We start from the raw sequence: 15,171 nt of genomic DNA, 5'->3' as shown, positions 1-15,171 counted from the left end.
GGGAGACGGAGCAGGCCTTGACCAGGCCTGACATGGGAAGTGGCGTCCGAGCCATGAAGAGAAGCTGCAAGCAACTCATGCCGCGGAGGTGTGGCTTCAGGACAGCCTCCAGTCCACGGCCAGGCCCAGGGACTTCGGCAGCACTCTGCTGCGGGAAGGCCTGCCATGAGCAGCTCCATGCTGCGAAGAAGGACCCTGGCGTGGCTCCTGCCATGCCAGCTTCTTGGCAACCTCTGGGCCGCAAAAGAAGGACAGCTGTGGCTTCTGGCTGGCCGCAGGAGCGGCAAAGACAGCAGCAAGATGGAGGCCTCTGGCCGCGGAGGTAAGTTCCTTCTCGCGGCTAGGTCCGTGGGCAGGAGTGAAACAGGAATGTCTCACAAAGATGAAATTTTTACTATGTTATCTCACCCTAGCTTGATGCATCTCACTGTACATGAGAAACTGGCCCCTAAACCCTAAGCCATCACCAACACCTCACCTCGACCTATTAGATGGCTCATCCTATAGATATATAATTAGCTGCACACTGTGAGGCCCTTCCCAGAGGCTCTCTCTTTCTCTTTCTCTCCCACTCTCACTCCACCTCTCCCCTCCCAAGCCCATAAATGCAATTCTAAAAATGTATCACAAATTGCATTATGGTCATTTCCAGCATATCACTCAACCTTACACCAGGAAAAAAGGTGTAGTTATTTCCAGCATTAAAACTGTGCAATAGCATGCATTATGCTTCACACAGTGTGATATTGCCCCTCATTTTACTAAATCCCACCTGAACTCCTCCCTGATCCCACCCTTCCCAAAATTTTGCATTTGTGCTGTGCATTACTGTTCTTATTGCATGCATTATGGCGTTAACACATGTGTTAACATGTTACTGTGTGTGTTAACTCTATAATGCATTTTGATGAATGACCCTATAGTTTAGATATTAATATAGTATGTTCACAATTGTGCTTGTAATCCCTTTATTATTTATTTATTGTAGCCCCTGATGCAGCCCATGTAATTGGTGAAACTTGACCAGAGTCGGGCATTTGAGACTACCCATTTCCTTTGCAATTTATTGATCTCCCTAATAAACAACCATCAAGAACTGTATCGACTGGTCTACATTTTCTTATCTGTTACCTGGCTTTCATAGACTGTCTTCCATGCTGTATTTTGGTTACATCCTTATGGGACAGAGGTTGAAGAATGATGGGATACAGGTAGTAGGATTCCCAGGAATGTGGCATGCTGCCATATTCCTACAACTATTTATCACTGACACCCTATCTGACACTGCTCTGGGAACCCTGACGACTGTCTCCCCCTTCCCCAGTATTTCAAATACCTTCAGAAACCAGACTCCATTTGGCCCTCTTAGGCCTGGATTCAACATTCTTCGCAAAATGATGAATCCTGTGAAAACAAGGGGCGGGGGAGGGGGGGGCGAAGAGGGGGCGGGCCTGCGAAAGCGCCACCCTGAAAGGTGGTGCCATTCGGCACGCTACTGCAGACAATAATGTTAGTAACATTATCGCTGGCAGCAAAGCCACCGCTGATTCTGCCCCCTCCCCGACTCCTCCCCTACCCCTAATTTGCATTATATCGCATGCGAACAGGCCCTTTTTGCATGCAATATCATCCTAGCGCACACAATAAAGTTTTAGAAAATAACCCCCTTAGTGATTTGACCTATGCCATGCCTAGGGGAGGAGAGCAGGCAGTAGATTGCCTTGAGCCATACATGGAATCAACTATAAAAAACCTGAAATGTAGTTTATGAAACAAAAATAAATTTTCAGGAGATCAAATTTGTTCTCAGTAACTGTACTTGTAGACTGGTAAGCAATGCAGTTTTATATTTCACTTTTGGTTCAACATATACATGCATATATGGGGTTAAGAAACAAGACAAGAGAGATTTTTGTGTTTAGTAAATGTAGGGACCCCTTAGATTTCCTGCTAATGCATATCCTATTTAAATGAACACATTTTTTATATAAGTTATATATGGTTTTATTCCATTTGTAAAAGCACCACTTTCTATAAGTTGCATAGTTGACTGCTCTTGTGAAAATTTAACACCCATGTGTTACTGAAAATGTCCACATAGTTTTCCTTTTATAGAAAAAATAATAATTTTGTGGGCATGGTTTTGAAGTGTGATACTGTGTCTTTATATCTTTTTTCTGCTGCATGTCCTGTGAGGATGAAATGAGACCTCTAGTGAGCAAAGAAACAGTCAAAATGGGAAGTCTGTGAGAAAGACTTCTGAGAGAAATTTCTGGTTCAGGGAGCTGGTGAGAGCTGCAGAGTTGGGAGTTCAGTATTTTCATTTGATTCAGCTTGTATAAATTTCAGGTGCCAGAAACATGTCTGAGAGCTCAGGAGGACTGCTGTATGTCTTTTTGTGTTCTTCTGTACTACTGAATCCTACTCTATGTGAATATTGTACTGAAAATTTCCCCTCTGAGCTTTCTGTGCCTTCTGTAAATAAAACAAAAGTCTTTTGGAATACTAATCAGTGTGGGAATTCTGTTTTAGTGAGAGAACTCTGCAATGCTGATTGTTGCTTTCCAGGTTTCAAGAAAAACTAAGGATAAAATTAAATTTGTGCATCTGCGAGTGAAACCTGTGATTCAACATCTAAAAGCTATCTGAGACTCAGTTGTTACTAGAGATGTGAATCGTGTGCCCGATCGTCTTAACGATCGGGTTTGGCTAGAGGGGGTTAAAAATCTGATTGTGGGTGATGTGGGTGATGTGAATCGTTATTTTTTTTGTAGTGAGGCCCGACCCTTTAAAATTAACCCCTTACCTTCCCCCACCCTCCCAAACCCCCCAAAAACTTTTTACGATTACCTGGTGTCCAATGGGGGCGCGGGGACTGATCTCCCGCTCTCGGGCCATCGGCGCTATTTTGGCTGCCACTCAAAAATGGCGCCGATGGCCCGATAAAAAAAACCCCTACCCGACCCTTTAAAAACGACCCCTTAGCTTCCCCCACCCTCCCGAGCCCCCCAAAACATTTTAAAATTACCTGGTGGTCTAGTGGTGGTCCCGGGAGCGATCTCCCGTTCTCGGGCCATCAGCTGCTACTCATAAAGATGGCGCCTATGGCCCTTTGCCCTTACCATGTGACAGGGTATCCGTGCCATTGGCCGGCTCCTGTCACATGGTATGATCACTGGATGGCAGGTGCCATCTTTAAAGATGGCGGCGGCCATCTTTATGATGGCGGCGGCCATCTTTAAATATGGCGGTGGCCATCTTTAAAGATGGTGCTGGCCAGCCAGTGCTCCTACCATGTGATAGGGGCCAGTCAATGGCACAGATACCCTGTCATATGGTAAGGGCAAAGGGCCATCAATGCCATCTTTATGAGTGGCAGCCGACGGCCCGAGAATGGGAGATCGCTCCCGGGACCACCACTAGACCACCAGGTAATTTTAAAATGTTTTGGGGGGCTTGGGAGGGTGGGGGAAGCTAAGGGGTCATTTTTAAAGGGTCGGGTAGTTTTTTTTTTTTATCGGGCCATCGGCGCCATTTTTGAGTGGCAGCCAAAATGGCGCCAATGGATCGAGAGCGGGAGATCGGTCCCCGCGCCCCCACTGGACCACCAGGTACTCGTAAAAAGTTTTGGGGGGGTTTGGGAGGGTGGGGGAAGGTAATGGATTTGTTTTATAGGGTCGGGGTGGGTTTAGGGTCTTTTTTGGTGTGCCAGTTTTCTCCGCCCTCCCCCGATTTACGATTTTTCACGATAAATCGGGGGAATTTCTATTGTATCGCGACTCTGAACGATTTTTGACAATTTAAAATATATCTGATGATTGTTTTACATCGTCAAAAAACGATTCACATCCCTAGTTGTTACACAGATTTTGAACTTGAGGCAAAATAACAAAACGTTTGTAGGATTTTGTGTGATTTGGACTTATTTGTTGAAAAATTTAGCATAATGGCTTATAATTATTTCTTCAGAATAGCTTCTACTATTTTACCTGATACTGATATCAAGATCACTCATCTATACTGTCCCAGATTACCCTAGACTCCTTTTTAAAAATGGGCATTATGTTTCCCAACCTTCAATCCTCAAGTTGATTTGAAAGAATGTCACCTCACCATTTAACCACGCTGGCAGTTGCTTGATCTTATTCCTACCTTTTCAAATGCATGGATTGCATCTTGCCTGGGCTTCCAAGATGGGCATTTTTAAACAATGTCAATGCTTCATGAAAAATTTAATCTTTGTAACTGCTCCTTTTAGGTAGTTGCATATTTAACCCTAACTTGAATGCAAAAAGTTGTAATTCTGCTGTTGACTCTCTTCCTTTGTATTTTGCATATTACCCAGTTAGCCCCTCCCTTGTTCATTGTAATTTCCCTTCTCAGTTACTTGTAAACCGACATGATGTGTCCTACGAATGCCGGTATAAAAAAAGTGTTAAATAAATAAATAAAAAATAGTTTTCTAATAAATGTCCTCATTTTCTCATTGTCTTCTGTTTTAAATTTAATTGTTACTGCATAAGTTTACCTTAAAGTATTCCCTTCAGTGATTATGTTAAATTAAATTATGTTATGCTTTCTATTTTCAAGCAACCCAATCGCTTTTACCTCCTGAACCAGATCTTGCATTGTAGTGAGGATTAATTCTCTCCTCTCATCGGTTCCAGGACCAGCTCCATGAAGCAGTAAATTATATCATCTAGAAACGTTACCCCCTAGCATGTCTTGGAGATAGTTACCATTTAATATTAGGTTAATTGAAATCTTTTATTATTATAGTGTATCCTAATATGTTAGCTTTCTAATTTCTGTTATATTTAATTGTCTGTGTTTTCTTCCTGGCCAGATAATCAGTAATATATTCCCATTTGATAAAACAAATTAACAGTTTTTATATATATTTAAAAAAACATGCTATGTATACCCATAACATGTACCTTTTTACCTTAGCACTCTCTCACAGCCCCTTTCATGAACCACCACCCAAAGACACCATACATTTGGCTTATGTATTCATTTGGTCAATCACAAAAAATTGTTTGGTTCATTTCAAACAAAAAAGAAAAATATTTGTTCCATTCATTCAATTTTTCCCATTAAAGTCAATGGGGGAAGCAATGCAACCAAATTTAGCCTTCAAACTTAGGGGGTTTCTTATCATTTCTAATGAAACCTGTTGGTAGATATCATCAAAAGGGGAAAAGGCACTCTAAGGTTTCAAGACTCTGTTAAAACTGCACCAAAATTTGCATCAATAGCCATAGCCATTGTAAAGGCACAAAATGGAAGCAGCAGTAGCACGGGTTCCCTGTACGTACCAGGATCAGTCCAGGACACCTGGGTTGTGACTCCGCACCAGTAGATGGAGACAGAGCAAAACTTGTGGGCGGAGCCATATATGACCCTGTGCCAGTCACAGCCCCCCTCAGTCTTACTCTGTCTCCAGTAGATGGTGCAGGTGCAGTCACAGCCCCTGCCTGCCCTGAGCCTGATTTTGGTAGTCAGTCAGGTTTGATTGTTTTGGTATTTAGTTTAAATTGGTAGTTTTTGTTACAAGGTTAAGTCCTGTCTGCCCTGCCTCCCAGGGGGGTTGTCAGGTTCTGAGGGGACCATCCCCCCCTGGTAGAGGCCGCGGCATAGCTCACAGCCTGGATAGGGAACTTGTTTAGAGTCCGAGGGCTAGCGTATTTTTTTTTTAGAGAGATAGGCAGGATTCCTAGTCTTACTGTTTCTCTCTTGTTGCTGTTTCAATTAAGTTTGTAAAAAAAAAAAAAAAAAGAGTGTTAGTTTCTTTTTCTCTCAGGGAGAAGAAACGGTCAGAGCTCCCAGAAGGCTGTCAGGCCCTGAGAGGGCCATCCCTTCTGGTAGAGCAGATTGCTGGGGCTAGGGGTTGAGGACCCCACTTCAGAGCCCAGCCGGGGTGATACCGGGGAGCCCGGCTCACTCACCCCAAATCGGACCGTTCCAGCACCCGTCGGGGGACAGCTCCGGTGAGTTTAAAAAAAAAAAAAAAAAAAAAAAGGATACAGCTTTGTTTTTTCTCACTCGCGGCGGCGATTCTCCGGCTCTGTTTCTATTTTCTTCCCCTCCCCTCTATCCCTCGCGGCCGGCGTTCTTTTTTTTCGCGGTTCTTTTTTCCTCAGCGTTGGCTCGTGGCGCGGCCTGCACGGCCTGCGGGTCCGGATGCGCGCTCCTCTCCCAGGATGGCCTGTGTTCTGCTTGCCTCCTGGGGGGCGAGGGGACGTCAGGGGCGCTTCGGGGGCTCTTGGTGCGGCACACTTCTTTTGCGATCGCGGTGGGAACGCGATCTTCTTTGGATCCCAAGGCAGCTAGGGGGAACGCGGGAACTCCCGCCATTTTGCCGCCGGCTCCCGCGGTGTCTGGGCTGTCCGGGGAGGGGGCTAGGGATTCTCTCCCCCTCTCCCCGCAGCATCCCGTTCCCAGGCCAGTTTTCCCCGTGGGGCCCGCGGGGCGGGGGAGGGGCCAGGATACCGACTCGAATTCAGAGGGATCCTGCTCCTTTTTTCGTCAGATTTTATTCCGGCCATGCATAGGGCATTTAGAGCCCACACGGCCCTTAAGAGGCGTCTCCCTCAGACCGAATCTCAGGAGGCCCCTCCATCGGCACCTAGGAATCGCCCACGGATGGATGACATGCCGGGCCCCCACCCAAGCTCAAGCGGCCACTGCGGGCTGTCCCGCCCTGGGATGATTTGGACACGTCGGAGGACCTGGAAGACCAGGAGGCTCCATCCCCGCCCCCGAGGGGGGCAGAGGGAGATGGTATGCCCGTGCAAGGGAAGGCACGACAGGGTCAGAACTCAGAAGGCGACGACCCGAAGGTGATTCGCCTCTTCCGCCGTGACGAGTTGGGCCCCTTCATTCCAGCCGGGAAGCGGCAGACGTTTTTGGGGGAGTTGGAGATAGCGGAGCCCGTCGAGGAGTCTCGCATCGGCTCCATGGACCCAGTGTAGTTGGGCCTGAGTGGCCCCCCCACAACCTTCCCCTTTCATTGTTTTCCTCCACGGACCTGCTCTTTAGAGAATGAGATACCCCAGACCTGGGGCTGAAGGTCACGAAGGCTATGGATAAACTTTATCCCTTGCCGGAGGAAGCGCTGGAGGTTCTGAGGGTACCAAAGATGGACGCAGCGGTTTCGGCAGTGCGAAACGGACGACTATCCCTGTCACGGGTACCACGACTCTGAAGAACCTTCAGGATCGGAAGTTGGAAATCCAATTGAAGAAGATTTGAAGTCTCGGCGCTCGGAGTCCGGGCGGCGATCTGCAGTAACTTCACCTTGCGGGCTGGACTCCATTGGGTCCAGCAGCTGCTAGCTAATGAGGGCTTTTCCGAGGAAGAAGCCAAGCAGACTGGGTGCCTTGAGGCGATAATAACATACTGTGCGGACGCACTACATGATCTCCTCAGAACCTCGGCTCGTTCCATGGCATCCGCTGTCTCGACCAGACGTCTCCTGTGACTGAGGAACTGGTCGGCAGACGGGGCCTCTTAGTCTCGTCTGGGCTCCCCTCGTCTGGGCTCCCTTCCCTTCTAGGCCAGGCTGTGGTTTGGGAAGGAACTGGTTGACATGATACAACTCCTGGGCGAGAATGAGGGTTATAGACTTCCGGAGGACAGGGCACGGTCTACGGGATCCTTCTCTTCTTGCTCCCGATACCGGATCCTTCTCTTCCTGCTCCCGATACCGGAGTAGCCAGAAGCCCCGGACTTCTCGCCCTAGTTCTTCTTCTCCTCTTTTCACTCGGGAGGCGGCAGACAGCAGTCTCAGTCCTTCATGGCAGGCGATTCGGCAGACCAGCTTCCTCCTCTTCCGTACCCAGTGGTAAGTCGTCTCAATGATGTCCGGCCGGTCCATCCCTCGGTTCTGAAGGTAGGGGGCAGGCTGTCCCTATTTTACGAGGTTTGGACCACAATCACAACAGACCAGTGGGTGTTTTCTGTGATAAAACACGGCTCGGAAAGTGATGGTAGTGGTGGCGGCGCAGCTATGCCGGGAAGGACTTCTGGTCCATCCTTACCTGGACGATTGGTTGATTCGGGCGAAGTCCGAGGGTCAGTGTCGGCTGGCAGTGGCCAGGGTCCTACAGCTTTTGCAGTCTCTAGGCTGGGTAGTCAACTTCAACAAGAGTCAACTAGCACCCACCCAGACTTTGGAATACCTTGGAGCCGTATTCGACACGAAACAGGGCAAGGTGTGCCTATCTCAGGAACGGATATGCAAGCTACAAGCTCCGGTGAGGCTATTATCGGGTCTGTGATTACCTGACGGTTCTAGGTTCTATGGCTTCAACGCTCGCGTTGGTTCCCTGGGCGTTCGCTCATCTGCGGCCATTGCAGTCATCCTTGCTATCCCGCTGGAAACCGGTTTCGGAGGAGTTCCACCTACCGCTTCCGCTCGCGGGCCAGGCGAGATCCAGCCTGCTCTGGTGGCTGGATCCCAGTCATCGGTTCGGTGGAGTGTCCCTTCTAGTGCCCAATTGGACGGTGATGACCACGGATGCCAGTCTCTCCGGTTGGGGAGCAGTTTGCCTAGGCAAGTCGGTTCAAGGACTATGGTCGCCGTCTCAAGCCCAGTGGTCTATCAACCGACTAGAGACCAGAGCGGTCCGTCTGGCACTGCGAGCCTTCCTACCGCTGGTACGGGGAATGGCGGTCCGAGTTGTCGGACAACGCAGCCACCGTGGCCTACATCAATCGCCAAGGAGGGACGAGGAGTCCGCTGGTGGCAATAGAAGCGCAGCTCTTGATGGCTTGGTCGGAACAGAACCTCAGCAACATTGCAGCATCTCACATTGCCGGAACCGACAATGTCCCAGCGGATTTTCTCAGCCGTCATCGCCTGGATCCCGGGGAGTGGAAGCTGGCAGACGAGGCGTTTCTTTCCATCTGCAGAACGTGGGGGGTGCCCCACATGGATCTGATGGCCATGTGGCGCGACGCGAAGGCTCCGCGATTTTACAGTCGGCGTCGAGAAAGGGGAGCAGAGGGCGTCGACGCGTTGGTGCTTCCCTGACCGACGGATGTCCTGCTGTACGTGTTTTCCCCGTGGCCCATGATCGGCAAAATTCTCTGGCGCATGGAGTTGCACCCGTCCAACGTGCTCATGGTAGCACCGGAGTGGCCGCACCGTCCGTGGTTCGCAGACCTTGTCTAGCTGTCGGTGGCAGTACCCCTCCGTCTCCAGAGGTTCGCGGGGCTCCTCAGACAGGGCCCCGTCTGTTTGGAGGAGGCGGATCACTTCTGTCTCGCGGCATGGCTTTTGAGAGGAATCGGTTAAAGAGAAAAGGTTACTCAGACGCGGTGGTGACCACGCTGCTGAGATCCAGGCGGCAGTCTCCCTCCATAGCGTATGTCTGTGTCTGGGTGGTCTTTGAGGAATGGTGTGTGAACCGCGGGTTGGATCCCACTTCCGCTTCGTTATCCGATATTCTGGCGTTTCTCCAGGCTGGTCTGGCCAAAGGGTTGGCGTGCAGCTCGCTGCGGGTTCAAGTAGCAGCGCTTGGTTGTTTGCAGCGTAAGGTTCAAGGATCCTCCCTGGCGCTTCACCCGGATATTTCCCGTTTTTCTTCGCGGGGTTACATATCTTCGGCCTCCGTTGCATTTTGCCATGTCCGTCCTGGAATCTTAATTGGGTGCTCTCCGCCTTATGCTCGGCACTGTTTGAGCCCTTGAAACACGCTACTATCAAGGATCTCACGTTTAAAAAAAAAACAAAAAAAAAAAACAAAACTGTTTTCCTGGTGGCGATTGCTTCGGCATGACGTATTTCGGAGTTACAGGCTCTGTCCTGTAGGGAGCCGTTCTTGCGTATTTCCAATTCGGGAGTTTCCTTGCGGACGGTTTCCTCCTTTCTCCCTAAAGTCGTGTCGGCGTTCCATCTAAACCAATCGGTGGAGCTTCCCGCTTTCGCGGTCGGAATTTCAGGAAGCTTGATGTGCGGAGGTCCCTCCTTCGCTACCTAGAGGTCACTAATCCGTTTCGGGTGACAGATCATCTATTTGGTCTGTTCTCTGGTCCAAGGTAAGGGGAAGCTGCATCCCGCTCTATAATCGCCCGTTGGCTCAAGGAGGCCATTGATTCGGCATACTTGGTGCGGGGGGAAACCGCTTCCCGTGGGTCTCTGTGCACACTCGATTCGGTCTCAGGCGGCGTCTTGGGCGGAAGCCTCTCAGGTGTCGCCTCACGAGATCTGCAGAGCGGCTACATGCGGAAGCCTCTCAGGTGTCGCCTCAAGAGATCTGCAGAGTGGCTACATGGCAGTCTTTGCATACCTTTATCAGGTATTGCCGGTTGGATGTCCGGGCTACCGATTCCGGGGGTTTTGGAGAGAGGGTACTCCGTGCGGGACTCTCTACTTCCCACCCTCGGTAAGTTGGCTCTGGTACATCCCAGGTGTCCTGGACTGATCCTGGTACGTACAGGGAAAGGAAAATTAGTTTCTTACCTGATAATTTTCGTTCCTGTAGTACCAAGGATCAGTCCAGGATCCCACCCGCAGTGCTGCGCTAAAGTAACAGAGAGTCCGCTCATCATTGTTTTAAGTAAGCTGACCGCTTGTTTATTCGCTCTCCCGGTTGGGGAGTCTGGTTCCTGTAGGAGTGTTGGAATTATTTCCGTTTAATTAGCAAGTTTGTATAGTTAACTATGGTTGCCTTATGGGATTTCTACTTTGACATTACGTATGACTGAGGGGGGCTGTGACTGGCACAGGGTCATATATGGCTCCGCCCACAAGTTTTGCTCTGTCTCCATCTACTGGTGCGGAGTCACAACCCAGGTGTCCTGGACTGATCCTTGGTACTACAGGAACGAAAATTATCAGGTAAGAAACTAATTTTCCTTTCTCTAAGGCACCATAAAAGAAGCGAAGCAGTAAAAGAGACAAGAACGCTCCAAAAGCCGGACAAAGAGCACCAATAATAATGGTATAAACATCCAGTCAGCATGAGAGTCTAGACTCAAAACGGCTCCAAGAGTGATAAGAAAAGCCCAAAGCATTAAAAAGTGGCCAAGGTGGCAGGAAAAATCCCAAGGCACTGATAGAGGATTAAAGAAGCAGAAAGAGTGGCATAAGGATCCCAAAGCACCATGAGAGGTACAAAGCAGCAACCACAGTGGTAAGACACCCTAAGTCTCCAAATGAGGAGCGAGCAAACATCAGCAATCAAATTTATACAAAACCTGGATAAGGAAAAGCTAGAGGAAATCTCTGGAGGAATTTATTGATAGTCTTGATATGCAAATGGTCTTGACATGTAAATCAGACCTGAGACCAATGTATATGTAGGGCAAAGGTCTAAGGGGTAGATTTTTAAAGAAGCACACGTGTGTCCATGTTACACGCTACCCGGTGCACGCACATGTTTGTGCCAATTTTATAACATGTGCATGCCGGTGTGCACATGTTATGAAATCATTGGGCCACTCGCACATGTGCACTATATTTTTTAATCCGCGCATGCATGTGTGGGTGGTGTGCGCAAGGGGGGAAAGATTTACGCAATTCCCTGCAGCAACGCATCCTGGCCTTCCCCAATTCCCTCCCAATCTGCTCCAATTAAGGAACTGACTGGGAGGGAACTTCCCTACCCCCCTATCTAACCTTCCTTCCCCTTCCCCTCTCCTCTCCTCCCCACACCCTAAACCTATACTACCTTCACTTATTTTTTTATTTTTCATGTTGCTGCTCCTCCGGAGCAGTAGTAACTTGCGCGCCGGCAGGCTACCAGCGTGCACTTCCCTGGCACAGCGAGAAATGGCCACTGTACCGATCGCTTCCAGCCCCACCCCTCCCTACTCCCTGGACCACCCCTCCCTGCTCTCTAGACTGCCCCTTCATCTGGGCCTGGCATTTTGGTGCAGCGCACGCAAAGCCCGGCCACTCCCATAACACACGCTTTTTAGGCACGCAGAGGAATAAAAATTCAACCCTAATTGAACTATCTAGATGCCGGAAGACAGGAAATGTATTTTACAATCCAGGGCAGCGAGAAGCCATAGAAAATCTCTGGAGGATGCATGAAGTAGTCTTAATGAGCAAATCCTATCCCAGATCAGTATATATTGTAGGGGTGGGGTTTTGTTTGCAATGAAATAGGAAATAATGATGATATTTTCTATTCTGTTGCATTTCTTGGGTTAAAAAAAACAAAACAAATGAAAAACCTTAAAATTTCATGTGGGTTTTTTTTTTTTGTTTGTTTATTTTTCTCAAATGGTGCCCCCAACCATTTCCCTTTATTAATCAATTCAACCTGTCCATCCTAGCCCACTCTCCCAAGTTCCCCTCCTCCCCAGACTCACCTAAACATACCTGGTAGTCTAGTGGAGGCCCAGGAGTAGAGATGTGAATCGGAACCGGAATCTGATCGGTTCCGGTTCCGATCCAAATCTTAAAATTTTTATTGCCCAGCCCGATTTGAGTTTTGATTATCGGCTGTGCCCGATCCGATAATAAAAAAACCCTCCCCTACCCTCCCGAACCCCCAAAAAAGGTTTTAAAATGACCTGGTGGGCCAACGGGAGCGCGGGGAGTGATCTCCCGCTCTCAGGCCATTGGCTGTGTTAATAAAAATGGCGCTGATGGCCCTTTGCCCTTACCATGTGACAGGGCAACGGTAGTGCCGGCGCCATTTTGAATACTGGCAATACGGCCTGAGTGTAGGAGATCGCTCCCGGACCCCCGCTGGACCACCAGGTAATTTTAAAAGGTTTTGCGGGGATCGGGAGGGTGGGGGAGGCTAAGGGGGTCATTTTAAAGGTTCTGGTGGGTTTTTTTTTTTCGGGCCATTGGCGCCATTTATATTAGTGGCAGACAAAATGGCGCCGATGGCCCAAGAGCAGGAGATCGCGCCGGGACCCCCCCCCCCCCCCCCCACTGGACCACCAGGTAATTTAAAACATTTTGGGGGGTTCGGGAGGGTGGGGGATTTGATTTAAAGGGTCGGGGTGGGTTTAGGGGTTGTTTTGGTGTGCCAGTTTTCCCGCACTCCCCCCCTCCCCCCCCCCCCCCCCGATTTACGATTTTTCACGATAAATCAGGGGAATTTCTATTGTATCGTGACTCTAACAATTTTTGACGATTTAAAAAATATCTGACGATTTTTTTAAATCGTCAAAAAACGATTCACATCCCTACCCAGGAGTGGGAGTTCAAAAAGGTACTGGTTGCCCCTTGCCCCTATCATGTGACAGAGGTTACCCAATGACACTGGTGCTGCAGTTTTAGAATTTAGTCAGAACAATGCTGGAATTTCTACTGAGAAGGAGTGTTGTTCCTGAACTTTGCTCAAAGGCCCAGAAAAAGTAAAAAAAAACAAAAACCACTTGAGAAAGGAAGAACAGTGGAAACACAAAGGGGTAGATTTTCAAAAGCGCGATTTGGCGTACTTTTGTTGGCGCATCAGGCGCCAACAAAAGTACGCTGGATTTTAGTAGATACGCGCATAGCCGCTAAAATCCTGGATCGGCGCGCGCAAGGCTACCGATTCCGTATAGCCGGCGCGCGCTGAGCCACGCAGCCTACCTCCGTTCCCTCCGAGGCTGCTCTGAAATCGGAGCGGCCTCGGAGGGAACTTTCTTTTGCCCTCCCCTCCCCTTCCCCTCCCTTCCCCTACCTAACCCCCCCCCCCCGGCCCTGTCTAAACCCCCCCCTTACCTTTGTCGGGGGATTTACGCCTCCCAGAGGGAGACGTAAATCCCCGCGCGCCAGCGGGCCGCTAGCGCACCGGGACGCGACCTGGGGGCGGGTCCGGAGGGCGCGGCCACGCCCCGGACCCGCCCCCGAAACACTACGTCCCGCCCCGAAAACACCGCGCGGATCGGGCCCGCCCCCGACACGCCCCCCTCGGAAAACCCCGGGACTTACGCGCGTCGGTAGGCCTATGTAAAATAGGCGCACCGGCGCGCAGGGCCCTGCTCACGTAAATCCGGGTGGATTTACGCGAGCAGGGCTCTTAAAATCCGCCCCAAAGAGAGAAAGTGTGTGTTGAGTGAATGAGTTTAATTTAGCTCTAGGATGTGGAGAATCAAGATGGTGTCGTGAGGGGAAGGCGCCGTGTTGGAAGCTCCATATCTCCTTTCTTTGTTAAAATGTTGCATACAAAGAAGAAAGGGTGGGTGAAAAAGGTTTCCTCGGCCCCCTTCTCAGCCTACCCTGATCCTGAAGAGTATTGAGGGCTTCTGCACTGCTTTGAATTCATCAGCTCCAGTTGTCGGGTCTGCTGCAAGTACCAACACTGAGTGTGGGCCGGCACCTCTGGATGAAACATCGTTAAGCCCTGGAGCACCGGCTATTCCTTCTCCCTCCACACATCTCGGTGTTGAGAGACCGGGTGTGCTACCTGGACAACAGTGTTTGCAGAAGTGGCTGCTGCTGCAGCAGTTCTAGCAGCTAGTGCTGAGTTGTGTGACTCCAGTGATGTTGTTTTGTGACCATCAGCACTGGAAGAAATATCAGCTAAGATGAGTTTGGTTGCAGAACATCATGGCTACCCTGCCTTGGCTTCTACTCCTTCCAGGTCACATTGTTTGGAACCCTCCCATGCTATTGATAGAGAACTTCCTTGAAATTCCTCGGTAGGTTCTTTTTCTCAAATTCTTCTGGTCAAACCTGCTGTAATAACTCTGGACTCAGTCTTGAATGCACTCCTGTCGCTGGAGCACTGTATTATTTCATTAACTTCAGTTATGAAGGATACTCAGAGCCATGCTCATTCATTAGATCCATTTTTACAGCTCATTCATCAAAGATAGATGAACTTAATGAATCCATCCAGAGTGGTTTAATTCAAGAAGAGCTCTCTACTTCTAAAAGATTGGAAAATTTAGAAAATTCTTCCAGATATCTAAACCTGAATTTTCCTAAGGTTAAGTTGCTCTCTCTAAGAGAACAATTTAAGAATTATTTGCAAGATGTTCTACATTCTCATCAGAAGCAATTCCACCTATTTCAAGGATTTATTTTTTGCCAGCTGAGAGAAAAAAATGTGTTTCTTCTAGATCTGTTAATTTAACTAAATTATTGGAATCATCAGCTGAAAACCAGATCAAAAGTCAGGGAACTCTCTTGGTCAACTTTGTATTTTCTTCAGATCAAGATTCTGTTCTTAGACTTTTTCTACATAATCGTGATATCCTATATCTTGG

The sequence above is a fragment of the Rhinatrema bivittatum genome, chromosome 1, assembly GCF_901001135.1.
Source record: "Rhinatrema bivittatum chromosome 1, aRhiBiv1.1, whole genome shotgun sequence".
In the NCBI taxonomy this organism is placed as follows: Eukaryota; Metazoa; Chordata; class Amphibia; order Gymnophiona; family Rhinatrematidae; genus Rhinatrema; species Rhinatrema bivittatum.
This window is presented reverse-complemented; position numbering follows the sequence as displayed.